The sequence below is a fragment of the Littorina saxatilis genome, linkage group LG17, assembly GCF_037325665.1.
Source record: "Littorina saxatilis isolate snail1 linkage group LG17, US_GU_Lsax_2.0, whole genome shotgun sequence".
NCBI classification, from domain to species: domain Eukaryota; kingdom Metazoa; phylum Mollusca; class Gastropoda; order Littorinimorpha; family Littorinidae; genus Littorina; species Littorina saxatilis.
Window position 1 is genome coordinate 22,236,672 of NC_090261.1, and position 13,270 is coordinate 22,249,941.

Sequence of the window (13,270 nt, forward strand, 5' to 3'; positions counted from 1 at the left end):
TCCGGGTGTTACTGTTACAGATGAAGCTCCACATCATGATGAGGTATCAGCAGTCACAACATCCGGGTGTTACTGTTACAAATGAAGCTCTACGTCATGATAAGGTGTCTGCAGTCACAACATCCGGGTGTTACTGTTACAAATGAAGCTCCACATCATGATGAGGTATCAGCAGTCACAACATCCGGGTGTTACTGTTACAAATGAAGCTCTACGTCATGATGAGGTATCTGCAGTCACAACATCCGGGTGTTACTGTTACAAATGAAGCTCTACGTCATGATGAGGTATCTGCAGTCACAACATCCGGGTCAGTGTTACTGTTACAAATGAAGCTCTACGTCATGATGAGGTGTCTGCAGTCACAACATCCGGGTGTTGTTACAAATGAAGCTCTACGTCATGATGACGTGTGTGGCGTCAGACGCCTATTATGTGAGAAGTAAAATTGTACATCATGATGAGATGTCCAGGCAGGTAGGTGATCGTCACATAGGTCACCATCAGAAGAATCGCTGCCAGCACAGAGACTGTGGTACTGTTAAAGAAACTTTGAAAAGTTTATATTGCAATATGAATAATAATTGCGTTGGTGTTGCATACATGTACTTAAGTTAAAACTCATATTTGCTAAAGTTCTGAAAAGCAAGCAAAATGTGCAACACATTTCAGTGAAATTTGGAAAGACCACAACATCTCTTGATGACGCTCTTCACCATTCAACAAGGTGGATATAAACAAAGTTGATGCAAATTTATAAGCAGCATGAAACACATCTGTGCTACTGGAGGTCACTTTTTGACACCTTTTTTTGCAGCAGTGGTATGACACTTTTATGATGCTCAGCATTCTACAATCAGGATGATTGTTTTGTCCGTTTTAAACGATCCTTTCCTTGTTTACTCATGCAAAATTGCTAAAGGAGAGAGCGATCAAACCTAACTTTACCCCCCCACCCCCGTGCTATGTCAGTTTGTACCTATGCCTCTCCTTAAGTCTAATGCTAACAGTTCTGCTGTATGTATTGTTTGCGTTTGTTCTGAAACTTCTTCTGTTTAAAAAAAAAGTACATGTACGTATGTGCTTTTGGAGTCATGAAACATAAATGCTGTCTGCAATATTACTATTTACAAACTACCTCTACCCTCTGCTGCTGTCTGTCAATGCTGGACGGTAATGCCACCCCACTGCTTACCCCTAACCTCAACCTATAGGCTTAAGATCTTTACTTGTGATTGTATGCACAATGATCTAATGACAATGGCTGAAGGTAGCGTATCCCTTACAAATCAGCACAAGAATGTTGTACGGTGGTACCTGCATTAACTCTTACCAGTTCGGGGGTTTTAGGGCATATTTTACAGTGCTGTTGGTGCCTACTTGTCGAGTGGCTATCTGGGGTCATATTCTAAATGAAATATAGAAAGTTATATATCAAATGAAAGGAAAATGAATAAGCTTTTCATATTTGCAAAGAGAATTGTGCTATCTTTAAAGGTAAAAATTTTATGGGGATGACAACATGATTTTTGTTGAAATTTGTACGCCCATTTTTTGGAACACGTGACAAACACAAAGAAGAAATTTTTTTTGTGTTCAGTTTATTTTAGATATGCTGCTAACTAGTCTGTTTGGGCATTCATTTTACATAACATAGCAAAGTTTTATAGAGTTTTGCTGATAAACAAAAAAGTTATTGTCACCTGAATACCCCCACCCAAATTTCAAAGTTGGACGTTTCATGCCTAAGGCCCCCCCCCCAAAAAAATATTCTGTTTACGGTATCCTGACTGACCCTATTTTTTCGCGCGACCCTAGACTTTTGTTTGGCATTTGGTAAAAAAAAAAAAAAAAGGAAAAATTTGAAAAAAAAAAAAAAAGGGCTTTGTTTTTTTGGCAAAATAACTTAAAAATATGTTTTGGGGAAATAAAAAAAATAATAAAAAAAGTCCCGACCTACCGACCCTATTTTTTTGGGCCTATGTTACCGTCAACAGACTTTCTTTTTTTTGTTTGCCTAATAATGCATTTCTATAACTAACTTATAACAAAAACCCAGCTTGTTTCAGTCATAAAGTGTGTCTTAAATATGAGTTTATCCACTGTCCGACCCATCCAATGTAAAAAAAAAAAAAAAAAAAAAAATTATAATTAGATAATTGGTCAGTGGAAAACTACAGGGGGGGCATCGTAAGCTTGCTTACGATGGGCAAGGGAGCGAACTGGTAAGAGTTAAGAAAACACTGGCCTTGCGACCATCAAAAAACGCCCCAACATTTTACTTTTAGGTGATCTTTCATGCAAGGTATGATTTGGTTTGTGAATAGGCAGACAAAACAAAGTATCCTTTACTTATTGGGAAGTGTCCTGATATTCCATTTACACTACAGAGGGCCCCAAAGGGTTTAAAATCGTGATCGTGATTGGCGTTTTTTGACCTTTCTGTGACCGTGATTGCCGAAATTTCCATTTCTGTGATCGTGATGGGACTTTGCCCGTGATCCGTGATGACAAAAAAATCAAGTCTCGTGATCGTCATTTGTGTTCGTGATCGTGATGGGCATTATTGCAAAGCATTTTATTTTCAACGTACATTTTTCACAGCTGTATCACTCTATGATCCTCTATTCGTCAAGGTGTTTGTGATCGTGAAAACAAAAATCAAGGTAACTGTGATCGTGAAAGCTAAAATTTCCCTTCCCGTGATCGTGATGATACCCCCCCTTTGGGGCCCTCACTACAGGTAACACGGTACCTAATGATACTTCCTGGTAGTCATTTCAAACCCAAAGTTATCCCGAAGCCTAAGCCTCACCCCAGCAAGTATGCACAGTGATATATGATATGACCTAACGATTATGACATGTAGCTCAATAATAAGTCACTCATTCGCTAATGCAAGGGTCAAACGACACAGTAAAATGCAGACCATGGGGATGTAGAGCAGATTGTAAACAGGCTACACCTATTTCCGGCGACAATAACTTGTACAGTAAAAACCCCTCTCATAAGATCTTGTTTTCTCAGACTTTTTGTTCATAACCTCTTTAAAATGATCCCCATTTTAAGACCCCCTCCTTTCTAAGACCCGATTTTCTCCAATTTGTTTAGGTCTTAAAGGGGGGGGGGGGGGGGGTTCCACTGTAGTTGTACACATGTATACAGACTTTACTTTCTGTCTTTATTTGGTGTTTAACATCGTTTTCAACCACGAAGGTTATATCGCGACGGGGAAAGGGGGGGGGAGACGGGATAGAGCCACTCGTCAATTGTTTCTTGTTCACAAAAGCACTAATCAAAAATTTGCTCCAGGGGCTTGCAACATAGTGCAATGTATGACCTTACTGGGAGAATGCAAGTTTCCAGTGCAAAGGACTTAATATTTCTTACATACTGCTGGACTAAAATCTTTACAAACATTGACTATATTCTATACAAGAAACACTTAACAAGGGTAAAAAGAGAAACAGAATCCGTTAGTCGCCTCTTACGACATGCTGGGGAGCATGGGTAAATTCTTCCCCCTAACCCGCGGGGGTTATGTATACATACTAATACTGTAACTGCACCCTCACCCAGACTGACAGAAAATACTTAGCACCTGTCCTATCTAAAAATTGCATGTCTGAATATATAAGTACATCCTCTGCTTTCCTGATAAAAAAAATCTCTCTGTGCATGATCCAGGGAGCAAAGTGTGTACTGCCACACAAATCACATGACATTTATCTCATGTGAAGGCAAATCTCACCAAGTGAACCACACTGTCTGGAGGTTCAATTTATTCATGGACATCAAACCCACACCACTACCTCACCAAATAGACTCTCTGTGGCCTTTATCTCAATTCTCATTACTGGTTCTATACCACATGTGACAAAGTCAGTTCTGCAACACAATTTTTGGGTTTTTTTAATCACAAATTAATTTGCCCATACGACTTGTGTATTGTCCCCCTATCCTTCTTCTTGTTTCTCTGTCATCTTCAATTCAGTGATCATCTCTGAACTGTGTTTTCTTCAAGTTGTCTATTTTTAATCATCTGTTCTCTGCTTTAATTTTAAAGATATAACTTTATAAGATGGTGAAATACCAGCATAACCGAGAAAAGTGCAACTGAAAATAGATTTTTGCAGCATATTATTATTAGCAGCCCTTTGGTATTTTGCATTCATTTTCAGGTTCAAAGAAAACCTCTTGAAATGTCAAACCAGAAAATGTTGCAGCTAGCTGGCAAGTAGTTCCTTGTAAGTCATGAAACCTACACAGCTAGCAACATTGCTATCCATTAAGGGTACAGCTTGTGTTGTAAGTGCAGTTCAACTCACAGTTAGTAGTTACCTGCCATGGAGTGAGAGAGAGAGCTAGGAGTGAGCTCTCCTGCCTTATAATTATATACACATTTAGTGGTTAACTTCAGTTACTCAAAACCTGTAATTTCTTCCTGACACTATGACACTAAATAATCACAATACCAGTTACTTGGAGTTAGGAAATGAACATTTCATTTGTGCATGCCGCTCACAAAGTCTGAAGTTGTATCTCAAAACCTGTAACTGTAACAGTGTAAGGGTGCAGTCCAAACTGTTCGTGCAATTCGAATGAGAGCCACTCAAATCCTGCAACTTTTTCCCCCACTCACATTATACCACATTCACTGATCCAGGAAACAAACAGCCCATATTTGCATGCTGTTCATTTGTTCTTCTTCTTCTTCTGCGTTCGTGGGCTGAAACTCCCATGTACACTCATGTTTTTTGCACGAGTGGAATTTTACGTGTATGAACGTTTTTTACCCCGCCATTTAGGCAGCCATACGCCGTTTTTCGGAGGAAGCATGCTGGGTATTTTCATGTTTCTATAACCCACCGAACTCTGACATGGATTACAGGATCTTTTTCGTGCGCACTTGGTCTTGTGCTTGCGTGTACACACGGGGGTGTTCGGACACCGAGGAGAGTCTGCACACAAAGTTGACTCTGAGAAATAAATCTCTCGCCAAACGTGGGGACGAACTCACGCTGACAGCGGCCAACTGGATACAAATCCAGCGCGCTACCGACTCCCGCCCTTGTTCATTTGGTGTAAACCTGTCCGTGTCAATGTCAGAGGGCGTGCCTGTACAATAACACGTTGGGGACAAACATGATACATGTGTGTGTGTGTGGTTTGAGCCTCTGACTGACAATATAAGATGTTTGGTGGCTTGTTGACAGACCAGCTTTTTTGTTGGTCCAAGGGGACCATATCGTCTTTTGTTTCATATTTATCGACCAAGGCCGAAGGGACTGGGTGGCCGAGTGGTAACGCACTTGCGCTCGGAAGCGAGAGGTTGCGTGTTCGACCCTGGGTCAGGCCGCAATTTTCTCCCCCCTTTCCTAACCTAGGTGGTGGGTTCAAGTGCTAGTCTTTCGGATGAGACGAAAAACCGAGGTCCCTTCGTGTACACTACATTGGGGTGTGCACGTTAAAGATCCCACGATTGACAAAAGGGTCTTTCCTGGCAAAATTGTATAGGCATAGATAAAAATGTCCACCAAATACCCGTTTGACTTGGAATAATAGGCCGCGAAAGGTGAATGTTCGCCTAATAGGCTTGAAGTTTGCTGGTCGATGTGAATGCGTTATATATTGTGTGTAAAAATTCATTTCAAACGGCAGAAATTAATATGTAAAGCGTGGAGAGCACAGTTGTGGTTCGCGCTATATAAGCTCCCCATAATAAATAAATAAATAAATTAAAAAAATATGAGACAAAAGGCGATCCCCGAGGACCAACAAAAAAATGCTGGTCTGACAACAAGCCACCAAACATCGTTTTTGTCATCAATTTGGTTGTGCAACAAACCACACAATAACCCACAGGGAGACGAATTTTTAGAATCCAACTCAGGGCCACAAAGCATCGTCACAGTAGCACGAGATAACACGTCAAACTTGTATGTGACGCCAAACGTAGCTTGTTGACGCTTTTCTTCCAGTCTGAAAATGTACAGAGCTGCGATCATACCTGTGAGTTCAGTAAGTGTTGAGCATATTTTTTTTCTTTTAAATTTAAGTGTTTATGACTTTTCGTTGTGGATTTTGCGATTACAGAGATAAGTTGCAAATTGACCATGAGTCGCCGCGGTAATTATCAACATTGATTGGGTCTTTGAGAGTGAATGCTTACAATCGTTGTCCTCGGAAACACAAATCCAAAGCCGCAATGGTTCCACACATCAAACAATCAGCATGATTGGCTTTTACTTTGACAATCCACGTTTCACCTAAAAGCTCAAACCCTTTCACCACCTCGAGTTATTGCATGGGGAACATGAGATTTATTTCCCAGGTGTTTGTGAATGAAAACTCGTGAAAATGATGACAATAACATTTAATCCCTAACCAACAATGGCTGAGTGTACACAAAGGATACTGAGCACTCGCTCTTCTGCTGGCTCCAGCATGGAGACACATGTGTGGATCGCGAACTGGAAGTAACACCAGCGAACGAACACCCACGCTCGCTTCATCAATGCGAACCCTGGAATCATTTTGAGGGCTTTGGACTTGAAGCCACCGCCTGAATACACACTGAATGATGCGACTGGTTGGGTGTCTCTCTCTCTCTGCAGGGACCTATATTTAGGTCTATGCTCTCTGCAACAACACACACAACACAGTCAGCTCAGTGCGGCTTTCACAAAACATCAAACACCATGTCCACGAACGCAGTATAAGCATAAGCCTGATAAGGATAACTCTGAACTCGAAGTCGAATGGACTAGAATACTAGTGAATGTACGGGAATACATCGTTTTGACAGATAAACATGGTCACTCTTTGTTGTGGAACTGTAAGCTTTCAGCTCCGAATCTAATCAAACAAACGATCGAGCGTGTTATAGAACAAACCAAAAATCAAGAACTGAAGCAACCGCACCTTCATTTTACAAGATAGAGAGACGGTGATGACTGTACATCACTTGGTATGATAACTCACTACTCTACCGTTGCAGTTATGTACTGACTTAGTTCAAACAACAGTGGATACTCACAGACGAAGCTCGTGCAGCGGATACACGAAGATAATCCACAGAATGACTGTACCACCAGCCAGTAAAAGGTTTATTCCGTGACCCAGGCAGGTTCAATAACTGTGTGAAAGCGGAGAGAGGACAAAAACGAAGACGAGAGAAGTCGTAATCTCGTCACTTCCCTCCCCGCCGTAGTTGCTTGTGTGTTGGCAGCAGCGATGCGTGTGCTGTCTCTGTGTCCGCTACTTCACCACACTGCGAGTTGCGCAGTACACTCAGTACAGGCACATGAAATGAACATTCCTACCTGTCTGGTTTATGAGCAAACGTTTTTGAGGATCTGAACTACAAACACAATGTAAAGTTCACATTGATCTAAAACAAAAACAAAAGAACTCCAAACGTAACGTGTGTACATTACCAGTAAAACTAAAGATTTGACGATACTTGAGCAGCAAAATATTCCTTGATTCAGCACTTCTCAGTTCTGGGAATCGGAACTATGATTCCGATGACTGTGTGTTGGCTCATTTGTGTCGGGCAACCCGGTGTAACACGAAATTTTTACCCCACGAAAAATTTACTCCGGAGTAAATATTTCGTACGAAATTCTTACTCCGAGTACACTTTTCGTACGAGAAAAGAACTCCCCAAGGCACGAAAAAATTACTCCCTCCATGAAATTTTTACTCCCCATTTTTACAATGTTTTAACATAGAGGGGGAATCGAGACGAGGGTCGTGGTGTACTGTGTGTACTGATGTCACACGCTTTCCTTCTTTGCCACTACTAAAGCAAACGTGTGCAAGATTGTATGTTACACGCTTTGGAGCATGTGCAAGAACGGATTCAAACTCGAAATCGTCCCTCCAAAAGCCCGAAAATGCACACACGACTTTTATTACTCCTGCTGTTATCGTTTCTTCTCTTTACAAATTCTTCAACGCTGAGAATACTGAGAACGGCACCCCAAACGACAGTACTGTTTCCATAATTATGCGAATTTAGCTGCCTATGCCTTGGAAAGTGGCTCGCTCAGGAGGCCTGTTAGTCTGAAACTAGAAAGACACAGAAAGACGTCATGAAGAATGCGATGCTTCAAAAGATACAGACTGTGACGATGACTGTGACGTCATTCCCATATACCGAGACGTCATTCATAGTTGTTCGTTCACTTCCGTCAAAAAGTAGATCTCTCCACAATGGCTGCTCCTGTGTTTAGGTTTGTCAAGCTTGAGTACGCAAAACGTGTGTGTTCTCTCCTCTGTTGAAGCTGTGAGACATAAATGCTATTCCGACTTGGTCGTCGTGTGACAGAGTTTTCTTCCACACTCGATTAGCTGATGTCTCAGCCTGACGGCTTCGTTAGACGGACAATCAACGTAATCTCGTGTGGAAGAAAACGTCTGTCACACGACCAAGTCCGATTCACTGAGACCAAACTACTTGACCGATCTTTATGAAATTTTACACGAGAGTTCCTGGGAATGATATCCCAGACCATGTTTTTTCTTTTTTTCGATAAATACTTTTGATGACGTCATATCCGGCTTTTTGTAAAAGTTGAGGCGGCACTGTCACACCCTCATTTTTCAATCAAATTGATTGAAATTTTTGTAAAGCAATCTTCGACGAAGGCCGGACTTCGGTATTGCATTTCAGCTTGGTGGCTTAAAAATTAATTAATGACTTTGGTCATTAAAAATCTGAAAATTGTAATAATTGTTTTATATAAAATGATCCAAATTTACGTTCATCTTATTCTACATCATTTCCTGATTCCAAAAACATATAAATCTATATATACGACTTGTGTCTGTTCGCGATGCACGGCCAAAGTTCTCGGTCGATCTTTTTCAAATTTGGAGACCGTATTCAGCTACACCCCGGACACAAGTGACCTTATCGATGAGATATTTCAACACGTGCTCTCAGCGCGCAGCGCTGAACCGATTTTGGGTTTTCTCTGGATCCATTCCCAGTAACTCTTCCTTATCTTCTCCAGTGTTTTCAGCCGCGGTTATCTCCCTTCCTCCGTGCGGTGCGCCGGCAAAGCCGGCGTACACCCGGCATAGCCGGGTCCCCGGCGCAGCCGGGTATTCAGCTCGACTTCTTCCCGGCGCAGCCGTACCCGGCGAAGCGGGTATTCATCTAGTATGTTATATTTGGATTAAAAACAAGCTCTGGAAATTAAAAATATAAAAATTATGATCAAAATTAAATTTCCGAAATCGATTTAAAAACAATTTCATCTTATTCCTTGTCGGTCCCTGATTCCAACAACATATAGATATATGTTTAGATTAAAAACACGCTCAGAACGTTAAAACGAAGAGAGGTTCAGAAAAGCGTGCTATGCAGCACAGCGAAACCATTGCCGCGCTGAAGAGGCTCGTCAGTTTCACTCCGTTTTGTACAAGCGGCGGACTACGGTCATTGTGAAAAAATGCAGTGCGTTCAGTTTCATTCTGTGAGTTCCACAGCTTGACTAAATGTAGTAATTTCGCCTTACGCGACTTGTTTTTACTTCCAGTAAAAATCTCGTACCCAAAAATGGGATGCGGGCGAAGGGATAATGCCAATAAGTGATCTCGCGCACACGAATGTCGCGCTACCCTCCTTCCACCCCTTCCACCACCAAGACTAACAGGGGACAAATGAGTAAAAATTTCGTACACCTGGCATGGGAAGTTAAATTGCTTGTGTTGGGGTGAAGTAATTTATTCGTTATCTATTCGTCAGGGGATTAACATTTTTGTACGAAATGTTTACTCGGAACTCACCTGTCTTGGGGAGTAATTTTCTCGTGTTATGGGGGAGTGCTTTTTTCGTAAAGGGAGTAACTTTTTCGTACGAAATGTTTACTCCGGAGTAAAAAATCTCGTGGGAGTAATTTTCTCGTGTTACACCGGTCAAGGGGTAGACCCCCTGTGGGGTACATGGGCAAGGCCCCGTTGGGGCTGAAGCCGAAGAGTTTTAGCTATTTTATAAACAATTTATGGCTTATCCTTGATTTTAAACATGATCAAGTGGTGTCAGCAGCCACTCATTATTTTTTTTAAAGTTAGCATTAATTTTTTTTGACACTGAGCGGCCGGGGGGGGGGGGCGGAACCCCTGTAAAGGTTCAGCCCCCCCCCCTAATCCGCCCCTGATATGTGTGTGTGTCACGTGTGTGTGTGTGTGTGTGTATCAGTTAGTCAAGTGTGCCAGTCGAGTCACTGCCGGTGACATTTATGTCAGCCGCGGTCACGGTGACTCGGGAGACTGAGTGTGAGCAGGCCGGTGCATGCGAGGGTAGGCTTTGTATTGTCTTCACTGACATCATCGTGACCTCATTTCAGCGCAAGTGTACATAAAATGTACGCAAACACCCATGTAGGTTTCACAACACGTGACTGTGATAGTCAACAAGAACGTGACTTTGAAAACGGCCAGACCGCTGACCCTGTTGGATACATATATATACGTGTTATCTCAGTACTACAACCGTCCAACAAACACTGACGCCAAATCGAGTCCACACCGCCAGAATGTGTCACTGACTATGTGACATTCAAACCTATCCTTAGCGGATTATGACTTTATTCAGTTATTCTGCAGAAAAACAGAAATGCTGGAGAAAAACTGTTTGTTTCTGCAGCATTTCTGCATAATGTCATCTTTCGCGAGAGCAAAGTTTTTTTCTGCAGTAAAACAGTTTTACTGCAGTAAAATTGAAATCAAGAATACTGCAGTAAAACGGTGATGTTGTTTTACTGGAGAAAAACTGTTTACACTTTTGCTTCAGCATTTTGGCATTATTCAGGTATTCTGCAGAAAAACAGAAATGCTGGAGAAAAACTGTCTTTTCTGCATCATTTCTTCATAATGTCATCTTTCGCCGAAGCAACGGGTTTTTCTGAAGCAAAACATTTTACTGCAGTAAAATTGAAATCAAGAATGCTGCAGTAAAACGGTGCTGTTGTTTTACTGCAGAAAACCTGTTTACACTTTTTCTGCAGCATTGTGTACTGGCTCATTATAATGTTGGAGCACGCGAGCCCCCCTCTGTCGAGAGATGGACTCATCCAGAATTACCAATAGTTGTGCATGACACGAATGTATTTTGTGTCAAGGGATATCTATGGTCTGTCTGACTTCCTTTCCGCCGGAAGTTCAAAGTTTCAAATTAATATAATGCCCTTATGCTACACGCCTTCTGATTGGTACACTGCGGAACAAACTATTATACTATCCCAGGGGGCGACGAATACAAACGCTACTTTACAAGGTCGTTCGTTTTTCTCCAGATGATTGTCACAGACTATTCTGAAGAAAAAGTTAATCGCAATAATGCTGCAGAAAACCAAGTAAACATTATGCTTCAGAAAAACTGTTTTACTGCAGTAAAAAAACGTTGCTTCGGCGAAAGATGACATTTTGCATAAATGCCGCAGAAAACACAGTTTTTCTCCAGCATTTCGATTTTTCTCCAGAATAACTGAATAATGTCATAATCCGCCAAGAGCCAGTACAAAATGCTGCAGAAAAAATATAAACAGGTTTTCTGCAGTAAAACCAACAGCACCGTTTTACTGCAACATTCTTGATTTCAATTTTACTCCAGTAAAATGTTTTGCTGCAGATAAAAATGCTGCTTCGGCGAAAGATGACATTATGCAGAAATGCTGCAAAAAAGAACGGTTTTTCTCCAGCATTTGTATTTTCTGCAGAATAACTGAATAAAGTCATAATCCGCTAGTAGTGTTTTATTATTATTATTATTATTATTATTATTATTATTATTATTATTATTATTATTATTATTATTATTTATTATTATTATTGTTGAATTGTTTCTTGTATTGTTTTTGCTCTCCCTCACCCCTCAACTCCCTTTTCTGTACATAGTCTGATTTCTTTTTGTTTTAGTTCCTTTTATTTGGTGTTGAATGAAATGTGTTTTTACTGTGTTTTTTAATTTTCCATGTACCCTCACGGGGTTTTATTGGAATAAAAACTTGCCTTGCCTTGCCTTGCCTTGCTAAGGATACAAACCTTCAACTGACGCCGTCGCGGAGTTGAACCAAACGCACTGTCGCCTATCATTGACATTGTACCCACGCGCTTTTAGGTTGGTTTGCACGGCTCGAATACAAGTAGGACGCTAAATAGTGTGACATACCATTTGCACTCAAATTGGTGCACGGCCGAAAAGGGGCGTGTTTTCGTGCCCCACTAAGGCTGATCATCGGGTGTTCTACACAGGTCGCCGCAGAGCATCGGTCAAAGTAGAAAACAGTGTGTCAAACACAGGCAAATATTATTTGGACTGTACACCGACTGTGTTCTTTTTCTGAGGTGTAAAAAACGGTTAGGCTACGTCTTTAGCCTTCACGCGGCGTTGTCATTGTCTTTGTTGCTGTACGCCAGCGTGGCAACGATTTCACCATCACAGGGGATCGACTGAAAACACACACCGGAATAACTTGCGAAATGGTGTGTGTCAACATGATCTTCTTTGTATTCAAGATCACCTCCAAACCTAGCTCTGCCGTGTCACGAACCCCCAAGTGTCATTCACATTCAAGGTCGCCTCAAGAATTAACTGAGGTGGCATTGTGAATAATTATGTGGGTTTTGCTTTCCTATCATTATTATCTAGGGGTTTTGTTTGTTTGCTTGTGTTTGTTTGTTTATCAGTTTATTTAGTATGTTTGTTTGTTTGCCTTTTTTGTTTTGTTTTTGCCGGTATAGTGTTTGTTGAGTGTGTGTGTGTCAGTGCGTGCCTGCGTGCGGTGTGTGTATGTGTGTGTGTGTCAGTGTGTGTGTGTGTGTGTGTGTATGTGTGTGTGTGTGTGTGTGTGCGTGCGTGCGTGCGTGCGTGTTCTAAATGTCTTTCTTTTATTATTTATTGTTTTACTTTTACGATGTTTTATTTTATTTTCCTACGATATTCTAGTTAATGTTTTCATGCCGGCTAACCAGTAGAATCGCGCATTTACTTGTCACGAACTGGTGTAAAGTTGTTGCTGGGTGTCTGCCGTACTCCGTGTGTCAAATTGTTAAAACAAAAAAATGTAAAAAAAGGAAGAGAGACTGAGACTCCTGAAGTTTAACAAATCTACACGACCCCTTATAAAGAGCTGTCATGACATTTCAAAATATGAGGCAGCATTTTGCCCTTCAGGCAACTTCACATGTCTTCATCGCGTTCAGGTTGCGCTATTTGACAGCTTAATTCATTTAACAGCTTAGTTTTCACCTTTTC

General features: G+C 41.3%; 1 long non-coding RNA gene across 1 annotated transcript; it reads right to left on the reverse strand.

The window, feature by feature from the left end:
- Window positions 1–389: 389 nt before the first annotated feature.
- LOC138952203 (uncharacterized) lies at window positions 390–7,321 on the reverse strand. Its single transcript, XR_011451324.1, has 3 exons — window positions 7,040–7,321; window positions 6,419–6,642; window positions 390–530 (listed from the first exon to the last, which is right to left on the reverse strand). It is a non-coding gene; the product is annotated as an uncharacterized lncRNA (long non-coding RNA).
- Between the last annotated feature and the right edge of the window lie 5,949 nt (window positions 7,322–13,270).